Genomic DNA, 18,132 nt, shown 5'->3' with positions numbered 1-18,132 from the left:
AAAGACCCTGAATAGCACAAACAATCTTGAGAAAGAAGAACAGAGCTGGAGGAATCACACTCCCTGACTTCAGGCTATACTACAAAGCTACAGTAATCAAAATATTGTGATATTGGCACAAAAACAGACACATAGATCAGAACAGGATAGAAAACCCAGAAATAAACCCACACACTTATAGTCAAACTACGATAAAGGTGGCAAAAATATACAATGGAGAAAAGACAGTTTCTTCAGTAAGTGGTGCTGGGAAAACTGGACAGCTACATGTAAAGCAATGAAATTAAAACATTCCCTCATACCATATATAAAAATAAACTCAAACTGGATTAAAGACCTAAAAGTAAGACCAAAACCATAAAACTCTTAGAGGAAAACATAGGCAGAAGATTCTTTGATATAAATCGCAGTGATATTTTTTTGGATCTGTCTCCTAAATTAAAGGAGATAAAAGCAAAAATAAACAAATGGAACCTAATTAAACTTAAAAGAGTTTGCACAGCAAAGGAACAACTGACAAAATGAAAAGACAACATATTGAATGGGAGAAAATATTTGCAAATGATATGATTGATAAGCGATTAATATCCAACATTTATGAATAGATCACAGAACTCAACATCAAAAAATAAACAACCTGATTAAAAAATGAGAAGAACTCGACAGACATTCTTCCAAAGAGGACATGCAGATGGCCAATAGGCACATGAAAAGAAGCTCCACATTGCTAAGCATATAGAAACTACAATTAGATGTCATCTCACATCTGTCAAAATGACTATCACCAATATGAACCCAAATAACAAATGTTGGCAAGGATATGGAGAAAAAGGAACCCTTGTACACTGTCGGTGGGAATGTAAATTGGTGCAGCCACTGTGGAAAAGAGTATTAAGGTTTCTCAAAAGCTAAAAATAGAGCTACCGTATGACCCACAATTCCACTCCTGGGTATATATCAGAAAAAAACAAAAACACTAATTCAGTAAGATGCACACACCCCAGTGTTCACATCAGCATTATTTACAATTGCCAAGATATTGAAGCAATCTAAGTGTCCATCAGCAGATGAACAGATAAAGAAAATGTGGTACAGATATACAGTGGAATACTACTCAGCCATAAAAAAGAATGAAATTTTGCCATTTTTAGCAACATGGATGGACTTGGAGGGCATCATGCTAAGTGAAATATGTCAGAAAAAGAAAGCAATACTGCATGATATCATTTATATGTGGAGTCTAAAAAATATACTAGTGAATGTAACAAAAAAGAAGCAGACTCACAGATGTAGAGAACAACCTAGTGGTTACCAGTGGGGGTTGGATGGGAGGGGCAATATAGGGGTGGAGGAGTGGAAGGTACAAACTCTTGTGTTTAAAATAGGCTCAAGAGACTGGTGGTGCAGTGGTTAAGAATCTGCCTGCCAATGAAGGGGACATGGGTTTGAGCCCTGGCCCGGGAAGATCCCACATGCCGCAGAGCAACTAAGCCCATGTGCCACAACTACTGAGCCTGTGCTCTAGAGCCCATGAGCCACAACTACTGAGCCCATGTGCCACAACTACTAAAGCTCGTGTGCCTAGAGCCCATGTTCTACAACAGAGAAGCCACCACAATGAGAAACCTGTGCATTGCAACCAAGAGTAGCCCCCGCTTGCTGCAACTAGAGAAAGCCCACATGCAGCAACGAAGACCCCACGCAGCCAAAAAATAAATTAATTTAAAAAAATAATAAATAAAATGGTAAATTTTTAATAAATAAAATAGGCTCAAGGATGTATTGTACAACACAGGAAATATAGCCAATATTTTGTAATAACTATAAATGCAAAGTAACCTTTAAAAATTGTATAATTTTTTTAATAAAATAAAATCACTGAAAACCAGAATTTCATATTAACACAATGGTGCTTTGCCCTATTCTCCTTTCTTAAAATCTTGTATTTCAAGAAACAACACTATTTTTACATGACAATGGGCTTGTCACTTAAATTAAGGACCTTTTCCTGAACTGCCTCTGATTATTCTCTGGTTACCTCTCACCTTCCACAGTCCCAAACCTTCCTATTGGGATAATGGTCTTAGCAGCCTCATTTGTCCAGAGAAGCCCTTCACTTCACCTTCCAAATTTACTCATACTCACCTTTCTTAATTTTCTTTTCTCCTCCTCTTTCACTCCCTGCTACCCTCACTCAAGGACACCTGAAAGAAAAAAAAAAAGAAAGAGTTCAGCTTGAAATGTACATTGAGATCTCATCCATATTCTGTACCAATTTCCAGACCATAAAACCCCTTATTGCATAGAAAGTGTTCTGTGATAATGCCTGAAATAGTCCCTTTTACCTTGTGCTTAAAATAAAACACACCTTAAACGTACTTCGTAAAGCAGCAGCATGCAACAACAGAAGACAAAGAGGCCAAAAGAGGGGTCTCTTTTCTCTTCCCCTTTTGTTAATGAACACAAAGATTCTTTTCACTGCAAACACCTAGGAGAGAAGACTAGCTTAGGGATTTGGTAAGGTTGGCATCTGGAAAGTGAGGGGACTGAAGGAGCGCTGATCACCCTTATTATTCAGAGTACGCCGGAATGTGGAGCCGACTACAACTGACGCCCAGCTCACATCGTTGATGGCAAAGATGACTTCTCGTCCCCAGAATCACAATTCTAGGCCACGGTCTTCCACTGGGACTAACAGCCGCCCCAGCAATGCCTGCACCTCAGGGCCATCACTCCTCCTGCCCCCATCATGGCTGCCCGTTACCACTTGCACAGGGTAGACACCGAGTAAGGAATCGTTGAATATGCCCAAACAAGGCTGACTTCACCCATTCAGTCTGCAAAGTCCACTCCCCTGACTCTGATGACGACCAATTTCCATTTACCCTTTGCGGCCTGCATTTGGGCAGCAGGCAACTCCTGGCTGTGCAGCCTCAAATTAGCACGCTCACTACACCGCATGACTCAGCAGCCAAGAACTTTCCCATCTGAAACTAATTAATCTTCCCCACATCCCCGTGAGGTAAGCAGGTGTGTTCACCTGCAGGTTATAAGGAGGAAATGGGGATGAGGAGGTTAGGAGCTGTGCCATGGGTTATTAAGGGTGTCTGCCGGGGATGAAGTCATTCTGTAGTCATCCCCGTTCAGTCTCCACCTGCTCCGGATCCAGGCCTCCACACACACACACACCCCCACCCCCTGCTTTGACCACCTTATCATTCTCTGGGCTTTTGTGAAGGCGCAGAGTCCCAGCAGACACATGCATTTCAAAAGGATAAAAGGTATTATGATTTGCCCCTGCTAAATACTTTAGACCTCTCTCCCACGATAACTCGTACCAGAAGTCCTCTCTCTCAGACCTTTTCCAGTAAAGGTATCTTGTTAGCTAGAACTAATACTGTCTCCTGGAAAGAGGGCTCAGAATAATACAGCTTCATCCTTTGCCTGGGAAAGGCCTCGTAAGGTTCACTCTCGCATCTTCAGAGGCACAAACCAGCACCCAGGCAGCCCTGGAGTTCAGGGTTATTGGCTGCCCAGGCCTGCGAACTGCCCGGAGCACAGTGATGGCACAGCGCCTCCACACACTTCATCTGGGCCCTCTCGGCTCTGCAACATGATTTGCGTCTCTGATTGGTTCCCTAGGGCAGGTACACAGCCAACGCTGCAACTTTCTCTACTGTAGGCCTTTCTGACTTTGCCAAAGAGAACCAGGATTGGCTACTTCCAAGGGAGAAGCACGCTTCAACCACCAAAACTATGTCCTTTATCCTTTGCTGGTTCTGCTTTCTCCTCCCACCTCCAGATGAGGACCTGCCCCAGGTTTCAAACTTTTATGTTATTACTATTTACTTTCCTATAGTGTTATTACTCTTACTTTCCTTAGGGACCACATGTATGCTCACACATTCTACTCCCACTCCTTGCTGATTTCTAAATCACCAGATCTGACGAGGCTGGACTATAAACTATAATTTTCTGCCATTTTTAAATAGCATAAATTGGAGTAGATGACTTACTATTTCATTTAGGGAATGACTAGTCCTGAAAGACATTAAAACATTCTCTAATGCCACAGTAAATAAAACAGTATAGTAGTAACATTTGAGTAGGCAGACAAATGGAACAATAGAAGGTCTGGAAATAGACTCAAATACACATGGGAATTTGTTATACGGTAAAGGTGGCATCTCAAACCAGTAAGGTAAGAATACACTTCAAGAAGCTGAGTTGGGACAACTGGGTAGCCAGGAAAAAAATAAGGTTAGTACACACCTCATACTATACACATAGAAAACAAAGCCATAAAAGTTCCAGAAAAGAAAATGTGAACACAGAATAGTATTGGATAATCTTAAGGAATTATTGGTATAATAATGTTATAAAAGTTACGTTCTAAAAAGTTCTTACATGTTATTGATATATATTGATATACTTATAAAGAAAATATAATGTCTAGGGTTTGCTTCAAATATTCTCAAAATGGATGGGAGGATAAGATAAAACAAGATTGGCAAAATACCCCTAATTGTTGAAGCTGGATGACATGTAATTGAGGTTTATTATACTATTTTCTAATTTGTGTATGCTTAAAATTTTCTGTAATAAAATGGGTTCTTAAAAATACGAGAAAATTCCCGTGCCACAACTACTGAGCCTGCACTCTAGAGCCCGTAAGCCACAACTACTGAAGCCTGCATGCCTAGAGACCGTGCTCCGCAACAAGAAAAGCCACCGCGATGAGAAGCCCGTGCACCGCAATGAAGAGTAGCCCCCGCTCGCCGCAACTAGAGAAAGCCCGTAGTTGCCCATAGTTGCCCGTAGAGAAAGTTTGTTGCAGCAACAAAGACCCAACGCAGCCAAAAATGAAATTGAAAAAAAAAAAAACAAGGTCCTACTGTACAGCACAGGGAACTATATTCAATATCCTGTGATGATAAACCCATAATGGAAAAGAATATGAAAAAGAATGTATATATATGTATAACTGAATCACTTTGCTGTACAGCAGAAATTAACACAACATTGTAAATCAACTATACTTCAACAAAATAAATTAAAAAAGAAAAAAAAACACAAGAAAATATGAGTGACTTCCTGGGAGTGGGGAAGGGCCATTCTGACTATGATTAAAAACCCAGAAAGGGCTTCCCTGGTGGCGTAGTGGTTGAGAGTCCGCCTGCCGATGCAGGGGACATGGGTTCGTGACCCGGTCCGGGAAGATCCCACATGCCGCAGAGCGCCTGGGCCCATGAGCCATGGCCGCTGAGCCTGCGCGTCCGGAGCCTGTGCTCCACAACGGGAGAGGCCACAACACTGGGAGGCCTGTGTACCACAAAAAAAAAAAAAAGACCCAGAAAGTATAAAATTAAAGTTTGATTAATTCAATTACATCAAACAACAATACCTTCTGTATGCCAAAAAAAAAAAAAAAATTATAAGCAAAGTAAAAAAAACCAAATAAACTGGGGGAAATATTTTCAACTCATGTCACAGACAAAACAATGGATAATCTCGCTAATATGGAAAGAGCTAGTAAAAATCGGTAAGAAAATTATCAGTAACCCAACAGAAAAAGTAACAAAGAACATTAATAGACATTTCATAGAAAAATGAACAAAATGGCCTTTAAACAACATGAGAAAAGTTGAGCATCTTTTCAAACAGGAGAAATGTAAATTAAAAGTATACTTCATAAATTCCAGATTTTGACTAGTCTGATAGATAAAAATGTTTTCTAATATTCTTTTGAGGAGGCCATGGGAAATCAGTCATTTTCATATGTTGCTGGCGGGAATGTGACTCCAAAGAGCAATTTGGTAACATTATTAAAATTTCAAATGTATTTACCCTTGACCCAAAATCTCACTTCTGGGAATTTTTTCTACAGATGGTCTGCTTTCATGCAAAATAATATATTGCCATGACAGTCACTGCAGCACTGTTTACAATAGCAAATGATTGGAAAATCCCAAGTGTCCATCAAAAGAGTATGTGTGTGTGTGTGTGTGTGTATACATATATATATACACATCTACATATACACAACGGAATCTGATGCAGCCATTAAAAAAACGGAATTTCCCTGGTAGTCCAGTGGTTAAGACTCCGCATTTCCACTGCAGGGGGCACAGGTTCGATCCCTGGTCGGGGAACTAAGATCCCGCATGCTGTGTGGCAAGGCCAAAAAAAAAAAAATGAGGATGCTCCCTATATTTTGCTGTGAAAAAAGTCCTAGGACATATATATATATATATATATATATATATATATATATAAAATATACATATATATAATATACATATTTATATAATATATACATATTTATATTATATATATTATATATATAAATGGAAATAGCTATAAATATATGAATATCATGTCTTTGTGTTAAGGAAGGAAAAGATACTATATGTATTTACTTATATGCATAAATACACTCAGGAACAGTATACAGGAAACTAATAAAAGTGATGACCTGTAGGTGGAGGGACAGGGGTAAATAATACACTATAAGCGGACAGAAGTGGGAAGGAAACTTCTCAGAATATACCTCATTTCATTGTTTTGATTTTTGATCCGTATGAATGCATAACTTATTCAAAAGTTAAAAGAGCTTGATTGGCTCTATAGTTTATGGTTAAGCACCTACTATCTAGCTAAAGCTCGACAGTTCTCTCTAAATGGACCAGGGGCTTGGAAAATCCAAAGAGTAGATGATATAAAATAGCACTTTTATTTGGCTTTGAAATGTACCGTTTGGTGGTAGGGATGGGAGTCCCAGACGATTCACCATCCTAATTACATTTTGCAAATTCCATTGGTAAAGCCCCTGAGAGCTTAGTAAGAACATAGTCACCAGCTCTCTGCAATACAACAGTGGATTAAGAATTCAGGTAAGGAAGATAACAGCCAGGAAGCACTGCCTTCCTGCAGGATAGGGGTGTTCTATCCATTTGAGTACACTGTGATTGTTGACTATTAGTAACACATCCCTCTCTCACGGCAGGTCAATAGGTGCTAATTTTTTCATCCCTAAGGTCCAGACCCCAGATTCCACATTTAGAAGGATTTCTCTAAACTCTATGTAGAAGATAATTAGTTACCCATTTTTAAGATGAAAAGCAAAAGGCACAAGTGCCATGAAAAGTGTCTGACCCACACAAAATAAACTATTACATTAACATGATATATATAATTTGACAAACACACGCAAAAAAGTTTTTATACACATTAGCCCACACTGTTTTACTGCCCCTAAATGAGCAATTTCCTGTAGGCTCTTTGAAATATGACAAACAGTTCATCTCCCAGGACTCCATTTGAGGTTCTGAAATCCCAGATTTCAAGCTTTTGAGCAGACAAGAGGAAGTGGCCTGGGAAGCCTTTCTCTTTGCCCCTAGCATGCAGGCTTCATAGGTAAGAGCTATAACCCACTCCCACAGGAAAGGATGCAATGGTTCCTTGTGCACATAGAGTAAGGGGGGAAATTGCTATTTAGCTGAGTGACGAGCTGAATATTTTGCCACACATGGGCTATTTCTCAGCATTTCAGTTTCCTTACATGTTGAATCAAGTGCTAAGAGTTAGTGCTAACATTGGGCAAGTCACTTAACCTCCCTGTGCCTCAGTTTCCTCATTGTAAAAGATAATAAACAATAACGACCTCAAGGGAGTGAATATGTCACAATCACTTAGAATAATGTCTGAAGACAGCACAAACTAAATCAGTATTAGCTGCCCACATGTAACATCTTAGAGTTGAGTATGTTGAAAACTCTGTCTTTGGAGTCAGACTTCCAGGGCTGCCTGAGAAGTTACAGAATACATCTTCTGTCACCATTTTCCTTAGAGTAATTAGCTCTGGTACAAATGGAAATTATTTACTTTCATAACTTCAACTTTACTAGTGTTGAGTGATTTACACAATCCTGTAGCCATGAGGTCCCAGAACTGCATTCCCTTCTTGGGCAAATTTGTACATCTTCCTTCAAAGGCAGTATTCGTTCATCACGTCTGAGAAATGACTGCAGGCGAGGGTTAGGCAGAGAATGTCAGTCCCTTTCCCCACCCTCTGTTTGTTCTAGGCCTGGAACACAGGGAGCAGAGGAAGGCGCTGTACACAGACAAGGGCAGAACCCACCAGCCCACGGCTTCCCTGGGGAGTTCAGAAGAGACCCCAGGTGGGGCCGGTTTACAAATGGGAGAACAGAAATGCAGTTGGACTCCGGCATCTGGCACCCCCAAGCTTCTCTTTTCCATCACAAGGGGACGTTAAATTGTCATGATTTGGAAGCAAATAGGAGAAAAGAATGTTTTTAATCAGTCGTTTAAACGTGTGCTTGTCTCTCCCCTACAGTGTCTCTTCTTAACATCACGCAAGCAGGACAGGACAGGAGCTGGGAATGCTGCAGCCAGGAGGACCCCATCCAGATCGTTACAAACAGCACCCCCAGATCATTTGATCTTAGGGAAGAAAAGGGAATCAAACCCTGTGCCCCTGACAGGAAATGACAGGATGAACATTTTCCTGGCTAAAAGTTTGAAATATACACCTCTGCCACACACAAAATTTTCACCCGTTATTTCTTTCCTTATACTTTCCTCATTTAAAATGTACAATTTCATAGACTAATCCAGTTTATACACCCTAAATGCATGACACCCATTTTTTCAGTTATTCAGTCAGTATTTACGGAGCACCTACCACGTGCCAGGCATCGTTTCGTTCACTGCCAAAGCTTCAGTCCCTAAAACAAAGTTGCTGCTCTCAGAGTTCTGACTTCCCCACGCTTTGCTAATGGATTCCTGCATGAGCCCTCACATACAACGCCGTCCTTTTTTAAGATAACATTTTTTGAGGGTTTATGCGTGTCAGGCACTGAACACCATTAATTCATTTAATTCTCACAGCACCCCTGTGAGGTGGTACGATTTCTATCCCCTCTTTAAGGAGGAAGAATTTGAAATTTAAAGACAGGATAAGTAACTTACCCAAGGCTACAAAGCTAGTAAATCACTGATAGGATTAAAATGTAGGTCCAGTTCCAAACTCCTCCATCTTAATCCCTACGCTAAACTGCCTTCGAAACTTCTTAAATATAGTTGGCTATGACGGACATGTTTGGTTTAGAGTGGTCTCTTCTGCGTTTTCTTTGTTTGGTTTGCGGTGATTCTCATCTTCTGTACGATGCCTTTCTAGCATCTACAAAATGATCATTTAAAAGCAATTGTATCAAGTCATGGGACCAGGGCAGAGCAGGCTAAAAAACGACAGCCATTTGTACATAAATATTTAAATATATGCACTACACTCCATTTAGTGCATTATTCAAACTCTGGGCTTACATTAAAAAGGTTTCCAGAACTTACCAGCTGCTTCCTTTTGTGATCGCAATAATTCTCACCCAAACAAGACTCAAAGGACTCATTGTCCAAATCGGCTTCCTTATATTTACACCTGTCACTGATGTCATTTGCTTTCCTTTCTGCCAACCCCAAACTGACTAGGGAGGAGGATCAATTTGAATTCTTTCTAACTGCTTCCTTTCCCTTTCCTCAAACCTTGCATTTTTTCCCCTAAAACCCCCTAAAGCCAAAACCATAGTTCAGTGAAGTAAGTGTGATTAAGCAAATTATGAACCGGCTCAGGGAGTTGCTCTAGTTGCTCTAATCAGGGCTACTTTCCTGGCTCGGCTGGCAGGAGGCCCGGCCAGCCTAGAGCACCCCCTCCCTGTCGGTGGGCGGTGTGTCAGCCGATGGCAATCACTGCTGCTATTTTTCCAGGTAATGTGAGATTACAGTCTGAAGCCCCAAACTTGAACAATTATTCTCCTCAATGATTTCTTTATTCGTTCCACTGATAAACCTTGCCTTTAATCCCTGAATGGCCCAGCAGCAACCATTCATCAGATGTCAGATTCTTCAATGGGAAGAAGAAGGTGTGCACACAGGCAGGGGTCTGTTTCCCTCTCTCATCATATTCAAGGCCCCTGAAGGCACAGTAGTCTTTCATCTCCAGCAATGGGACTGGTACAGAGCAGGGGCCCAAATGTTTGCTGAATATTGTGGGATGAAGAAAGGAGATAGAAAAGTACAGTCACATTTTCTTTTAAAGAGCACTTAATGGGACAATGGATTTAATAATAAAATACGTGCATAGGGGATATGCATATCACATATAACACTTAAAGGAGGATGTTTTCCTTAAAGAACTAAAAATAGAGCTACCACATGATCCAGCAATCCCACTCCTGGGCATATATCTGGAAAAGACGAAAACTGTCATTTGAAAAGGTACATGCACCCAATATTCTTAGCAATACTATTTACAATAGCCAAGACATGGAAGCAACCAAAGTGTCTGTTGACAGATGAATGGTTAAAGAAGGTGTGGGAGATATACACAATGGAATATTTCTCAGCCCTAAAAAAGAATGAAATAATGCTGTTTGCAGCAACGTGGATGGACCTAGAGATCATCATACTAAGCAAGCCAGAAAGAGAAAGACAATTATATGATATGATTTATATGTGGAATCTAAAAAAAATGATACAAATTAAGTGAATTATAGAACAGAAACAGACTGACAGACATAGAAAACAAACAGGGTTGTCAAGGGGGAAAGGGGTGGGAGAGATAAATCGGGTATTTGGGATTAACAGATACTGTGTAAAATAGATAAACAACAAGGACCTACCATATAGCACAGGGGACTATATTCAATATCTTGTAATGACCTATAATGGAAAAGAATCGGAAAAAGTATATATATACATATATATATATATATGTATATATATAAAATGTTGAAAAGACATGGCTAGTTCTTAGTACATATTTTACAGCAAAGATTAGCTGATTTCTCACCATTAACTCAAAACAGTTAAAGGTTGCAAGTCTGTATAAGCAAGAGAGGTTGAAGTACAGAAGAAAAGTATCAAATGGACATCAAATCAGGAGCTTCCACTGGGAAAACAGCAGCAGTAGCAATAATCAATACTCTAACAAGCCTGATGTGGTTATGAAATCCTTCAAGGAAAATTCCAGAACCTTAGGAACTTAATACCTTACTGAGGCCTACGCGGTGGTTGTACATTAAAATACTGCCAGCCCTGCTTAGGCTTTTACTTAACTCTGTGTACCTTTCGGCAATGGTAGTTCATGAAGGAGAGTTGAGAGAGCACTGTCACTAGAATTGCTCTGGGTCTGGGCTCACTGGGTCCTGCAGGACACATCCAAGAAGACTTGCCAACGTCCTGCAGCTGCCGCATAGCCACACCATGTAGTCCATGGATTTGGCTTCCTGTTGTGGGGGTGATTTTTTCGAGCACTGCATTAGAAATGTCATGTTCAGCATCATCCATCCAAATTTACCTCTGGCGTTTTTTTCTAGCTAAGTAGTAATAAACTTTTTTTTTTTTTTTTTTGCGGTACGCGGGTCTCTTACCGCTGTGGCCTCTCCCTTTGCAGGGCACAGGCTCCGGATGCGCAGGCTCCGCGGCCATGGCTCACGGGCGCAGCCGCTCCACGGCATGTGGGATCCTCCCGGACCGGGGCACGAACCCGTGTCCCCTGCATCGGCAGGCGGACTCCCAACCACTGCGCCACCAGGGAAGCCCAGTAATAAACTTTTAAATTGGAAAATGCATACACACACACATACATATATATGCCTCTTTTCATTTAATAAGCATTCTTGAACATCTACTATGTACTATATGAGGAACTAGAAATAAAAATTTAAGTAAGACATGGTCCATGCCCTACAGTTTGAATACAGTGATGAAGGCAGTCCATGTACAAATGGCAAATACGTGAAAGTTGCTCTAGATACACTGGATTGTGGAGTGTTACTAACTCTGCTCCATTTACTTTTCTAAAACGCTAGTGACTCCTGTAGCTTGTCGTAGGTAGGGAAGGGTATTATTTATGCTGAAATCATGTAGGGAGGCGCCTAGAAATAAGCAAATCTGCGAAGAACAAACTTATACACATTTAGTTTGGCTAAATAGAAGAAATGTCTCAAGAAACAAATTTTTTTCTTAAAAAGGAGAAAGAAGCATGCTGGCTGAGACTTTCCACAGATGACAATCACCAGAATAAATGCATGGGGGCAGACACACTTAGATCTGTAGCACTGACCAGGATCACGTTGAGGCCCTGTAGCCTGAACTAGGGATTGGGTAGTCTGGTACACTGATGATTTTTAGCAAACTTCATAGCTCCCATGTCCCCATTCTTGGTTCAGAAATTTCACCCTTCCAACAAAGTTCAATTCTTCCAGAAGCAGAAGGTACACTAGACACGTCAAGCTTGGAGGGGGGAAAATCAAGTTTTACTGATTGCCAGCTTACTCATTGCAAATTAAACCTCCGGGGTAGTAAGAGGTACCCAGCATGCCCCTGCCACCCGAAGGAGAGTCCATCACAACAGGTTCACCTTATTTTCCTGAAGGTTCACCTTATTTTAGATATCTTTTTAAAAATGGTATATTTCTGTGTGATTTAAAATAAATTTTCACTTACATGAAGTATTTGCCTTCCCCTTACTGAGGCACTAAGAGCACTGACCCTTACAATGGACATAATACAAGAACCTATTTCCTATTTCGACTAGGAGAAAGTTGGAAGCAAATTCATGTGGACTGCTAAAATGTGTCATCAGCTGAAGCCAGCAAAGGGTCTTCTGCTATTTCAGACTGAAGCAGCCTTCTCAGTGAAACCTGGTGTAGTTCTGATAGTCTGGGTGGCATCCTCACTTACTGGGACTTTCTCCCTGTCCAATGTGAGCATCCAGAGAGTCTTTCGGTGGTTTTTTTTTTTTTTTTTTTCCCGGTACGCGGGCCTCTCACTGCTGCGGCCCCTCCGCTGCGGAGCACAGGCTCCGGACGCGCAGGCTCAGTGGCCATGGCTCACGAGCCCAGCCGCTCCGCGGCATGTGGGATCCTCCCGGACCGGGGCACGAACCCGTGTCCCCTGCATCGGCAGGCGGACTCCCAACCACTGCGCCACCCGGGAAGCCCTTGGTGGTTTTTTTGTTTGTTTGTTTTTCATATGATGTCACTTATATGTGGAATCTAAAAGAATGATACAGATGAACTTATCTACAAAACAGAAATAGACTCACAGACATAGAAAACAAACTTACGGTTACCAAAGGGGAAAGGGGGTAGGGGAGGGATAAATTAGGAGTTTGGGATTAACATATACATACTACTTATATAAAATACATAACCAACAAGGACCTACTGCATAGCACAGGGAACTATAACATCCACAGAGTTGTACAAGGCTACAGTGAGGATTGACTACCAGACTCATCACGACTGATCCAAGAACTGAGTTCTGCCTTTAGTTCATTTTCAAGAGAATAACTCACCCAAACAACTTATTTACCCTGCTTCTATGGTCTCCCACATCCATTTTATATCCTTAGAATTTCAATCTTGCTTTGGGAAAATGCCAGAAATTCAAGTATCTATTTGGTAATTAAACAACCAACCACCACTGCAGCACAACCAAAACGGTAGGTTCTTGGGAAATATCAGAGATCAAAATTCTATTAAATCCACATGAAGTACCTGCTGTGTGGTCGGCACTGTGATGACCACTGCAGAGTTGTATTGCAGTTACACTTTAAATATATGAAAAATCTCTGACCCAAAGAACTAGTGAGACTAGATATCACACATGAAATGACTGCAGTGAGTACAGGGCAGAGTAGGATTAATAATTAAAACAAGTGCTTTAGGGTACAGTAAGTGATAATAGAGTGCATTCACATATAATAGTTCTCGTGATTCTTACGACCACATGGTGAGGTAGGCAAGGGAGATACTGTATTATTAACCTCATTTTACAGATGAGGAAACTGTGAGGTCAAAGGCAGCCAAGGGCACCTTGCAAATAAGTGGCAGAATTTGAGGGCAGCAGTACTAGTGTTGTCTCCCTGTTCTGTAATCTTGCCGCCACATCACGCTGCCTCCTTGCTAAGTACCATGGAAGATGAAGAGGGAGCATGAAAGGATGTGAAGGGTGAGCTGTAAAGGGTACTGGTAGGCAACAAAAAGGATGGGGTCTTCATGGGGAAAGGCAGAGACAGAAATGGGCAAAGAGCATGCCCATGAGCTTGGAGGCAGAGAACTGGGAGGGAATGACTTCCTGAAGTGGGATGTGTGTTAGAAGGAAGTGGGAAATAGGGTTTGACAGAAAAATTAAATAATCATGGAACTTGCAGACAAAGTCAGGAGTTGAGTTTTGATCTTTCAAGCAATGAGACTAGTTTTTGCCAGGAGACCGACACAATCAATAAGAAAGGTGATATGGTATTCCAGCAGCAGTGGGGTTAGAGGGGTGGGGGTGGAGCAAAGAGTCTGAGTTTCTGGAAGCCAGGAGCGCCTGGCATAGTTCTGAAATGTCGATGTGGGTATGCTTTACAGAATTCATCACCCAATGCATTTGCATATCACTGGAACAACAGCAAAGCTTTAAAAAATACTCTGGTTACAAGAACAGGGCATATAAAAGAAGGATCATTAGTGCTTAGAAATTTATGATGGATTAAGCCATTTTAGGTTGGTTGACTTAAAACTGTAAAATACGCTGTCTCCAGGATTCAGGGTTGACAAAGGAAAAATCACCTGCATTTTCAGGCTTTGGTTTGACTTCCTGACAACCAGCCAGCTTGCTATCAGGCTGAACTGACAACAAGCTGTTGGAGTTCCAACAGATGAAGGGGATTCGAGTGGGGTGGGAGGTATTCTGGATCCCTCGCCCACACTTAAATGAGAAGAGGTCTGATTTTATAAAACTGCTTGTATTAGGATATTTCACAAAATTTCCTTTGGGTAAAGAGTTCCATAGCTTAAAACATCTGAAAAGCCACTGATCTAGTCCAATCCTAGCCACAGACATATGAGCAAGCAGGACAGAGAGGTACAGGGCCTGGTCCACGGTCACAGGGTAAGTGAGGCCACTTGAGAGGCATTTACAACTACTTTAAATTGGGAACTAAAAAGGCTTTTGTACAGCAAGGGAAACAATCAACAAAATGAAAAGGCAACCTACGGAATAGGAGAAAATATTTGCAAACCAATATCTGATAAGGGATTAATATCTAAAATATATAAGGAACATATACAACTGAATAGCAAAAAAACAAATAATCCAATTTAAAAATGGACAAAGTGGGGGCTTCCCTGATGGCGCAGTGGTTAAGAATCTGCCTGCCAACGTAGGGGACACGGGTTCAATCCCTGGCCCAGGAAGATCCCACATGTCGCAGAGCAACTGGGCCCATACACCGCAACTACTGAGCCTGCGCTCTAGAGCCCGTGAGCCACAGCTACTGAAGTCTGTGTGCCTGGAGCCCGTGCTCCGCAACAAGAGAAGCCACTGCAATGAGAAGCCCACACACCACAACGAGGAGTAGCCCCCGCTCACCGCAACTAGAGAAAGCCTGCGCGCAGCAACAAAGACCCAACACGGCCAATAAATAAATAGATAGATATATAGATAGATAAATAAAATGGACAAAGGACCCAAATAGACATTTTTCCAAAGAAGACATACAAATGGTCAACAGGTACATGAAAAGATGCTAAGTAACACTAATCATCAAGGAAATGCAAATCAAAACTACAATGAGATATCACCTCACACCTGTTTGAATGGCTATCAATCAAAAAGACAAGAGATAAAAAGTGTTGGTGAGGATGTGAAGAAAAAGGAACCTGTCCACTGTTGGTGGGAAGGTAAACTGGTGCAACTACTATGGAAAACAGTACGGAGGTTCCTCAAAAAGTAACAATAGAACTCCCATATGATGCAGCAATCTTACTTCTGGGTATATATTCAAAGGAAATAAAATCAGTATCCCTAAGACAAGTCTGCACCCCAATGTTCACTGCAGCATTATTCACAATAGCCAAGATACGAAAACAATCTAAGTGTCCGTCAACAGATGAATGAATTCTTTCTAAATGTGGTATATGTTTTCTTGGTACATGTGTGAGGAATATTATTCAGACATTAAAAAAAAGAAGCAAATCCTGCCATTTGTGACAACATGGATGAAGCTGTTGTGCTAAGTGAAATGAGCCAGACAAAGAAAGACAAACAGTGTATTACTATCACTTAAAAGTGGGCTCTAAAAAAAGTCAAAATCATAAACCAGAGAGTAGAATGGTGGTTGCCAGGGGCTGGGGGTGGAAGAAATGGGAGGTGCTGGTCAAAGGACACAAACTTTTAGTGATAAGATGAATAAGCTCTGGGGATCTGATGGTCAGCATGGTGACTACAGTTAATAATACTGTATTGCATACTTGACATTATCTAAGCAAGCAAATTTTAAGTGTTTTCACCATTAAAAAAAAAACGGTAACTCTGTGAGGTAATGGAGGTGTTAATTAACTTAATTGTGGTAATCATTTCACATTGTATATGCATATCAAATCACATGCTATACACCTTAACACAATTTTGTCAATTTGATACACAATTTTGTCAGTTTTACCTCAATAAAGCTCGGAGTGGCTGGTGGAGGGATTGGGCAACGGAGAGCTCAGAAAACAAAAATCATTTAACATCCGTTGAAGGCGAGGATCCCTACAGGCCCTTTACTGTGCCTGTGGCCTAAGCTGACTCCCTAAGCCAATGCCCTAAGCTGAGCAACAGAGGTGGCAGGGAATGTCATACAGCCCCCGAGCACACGCTCAGCCAGGCTGGGCCTCAGAACAGCAAGAGTGGTGCCCACTTGAGCTTGTTTCCATGTGAAGCCTCCTGCCAACACATAAAACTTAGGGAGCTTCTAATGAGGAGAGGCTCTGGCTAATGCTTTCCTCTCACTCATTCGTATTTCAACACTTGCTTATTTCTTTTTTTCCTCATTACAGTCTTTTTGGAGACGAAGGCAAAACAAAACAAAACCCCACCTTACGAAAAGAAATGTGTGTGCCCTGGGGAAGATGAAGGAGTACTGCAGGTTTGAGATTCTCGCTGTTACCAAAGAATTATGACCCAGAAGCAGGGAATCATTCAGTCTGTTGGTTTCACTTGTGTAACAGCATATAACATTGTACCTGCTCCTGCATCACCCGCTGAATCAGGAAGTTTAGGGAGAAAAGCCCAGCAGAGCCCCTAGGAAATCTGCCTTTTGGTATTCCAATCATAAAAAAGTATTCCCCTCAATTTTTTCACACAGGGCCTACTGTCACCTTAACCGTGTTTATCGAGACAGAGAAAGTGTCTTTGCCAAAGCTAGGCATTTCTCTTCTTTGACAGCAAACACTGATTAAATCTACCCAGAGAAAAGTTAGGCAGACCAGAACCCACCTTCTTGCCAGTTACTAAGGGGCAGACTTTCAATTCTGGTATTTCCTTTCCTCATTGTCAAGAAAAATAAACAAAAGTGATAGAATGTTACAGAGAATTTCTACTGAAGATACAGCTGTTTCCATTTTAACTTAGGTTGAAAGATTCCTTACCAGTTTTGTGAGTTATCTAACTAAAAAAATCTCCTAAACTAACTAGGCTACTGACTGTAAATTTAGGAAAACTGGAGTGAATACAGATGATATACAAACCAACAGCGCAAGCTGAGCTCTCCCCTGGCAGGACTGGACGTGACCATTTCAGGATGAAGGATTCTGAGGGGACTGTGACTTTGCTCGCAATGACATTAGTGGCAAGAGACATTTCCAAAAGGGACTGTAAGTTACGAATTAATGACAGCTCTCTGTGAACTAACTCCTCCATATTCAGAATGCCCAGTTTACAAAATAACAAAGCAAAATGACCTCTCCAGTACTCACCAACACTGCAAACAGAAATACATCTCAGTTAGAAATCTGGGGGGAAGAGTTATGTCTGTGGTCTATGTGCTGATCTGAGCAATAGAGCTTGTCTTTTAATCACCCCTGTCAGAAATATAAAATCTCCTTAAAATAGGTTACCCAGCTCTCTGTGCTCCCGATTTTACAACAGCATTGGCACTGTCAGCTAGCCGCTGGGTTACTGAGACAGCTGGGCTTGGTTTGAGCAGTAAAATACCTCACGTTGCCTTTGAAAGTCATCTGCATGATTGCAGAGCTTTCTAATCCCCATAGAAGACCCATAACTATGTCAAGAGAAATT

General features: G+C 41.3%; 1 protein-coding gene across 1 annotated transcript in view; it reads right to left on the bottom strand.

The window, feature by feature from the left end:
* LYPD6B (LY6/PLAUR domain containing 6B) overlaps positions 1–18,132 on the bottom strand; it is a 213,782-nt gene that overhangs the window by 36,237 nt on the left and 159,413 nt on the right. The window contains exon 2 of the mRNA XM_079925011.1: positions 2,146–2,204. The gene's annotated coding sequence lies outside the window, so the exon portion shown is untranslated. The remainder of the gene's footprint in view (positions 1–2,145; positions 2,205–18,132) is intronic.

This window comes from Stenella coeruleoalba, assembly GCF_951394435.1.
Source record: "Stenella coeruleoalba genome assembly, chromosome: 6".
Taxonomy (NCBI): Eukaryota; Metazoa; Chordata; class Mammalia; order Artiodactyla; family Delphinidae; genus Stenella; species Stenella coeruleoalba.
The sequence above is the reverse complement of the archived record's forward strand: the minus strand, read 5'-3'. Positions and strand labels throughout refer to the sequence as shown.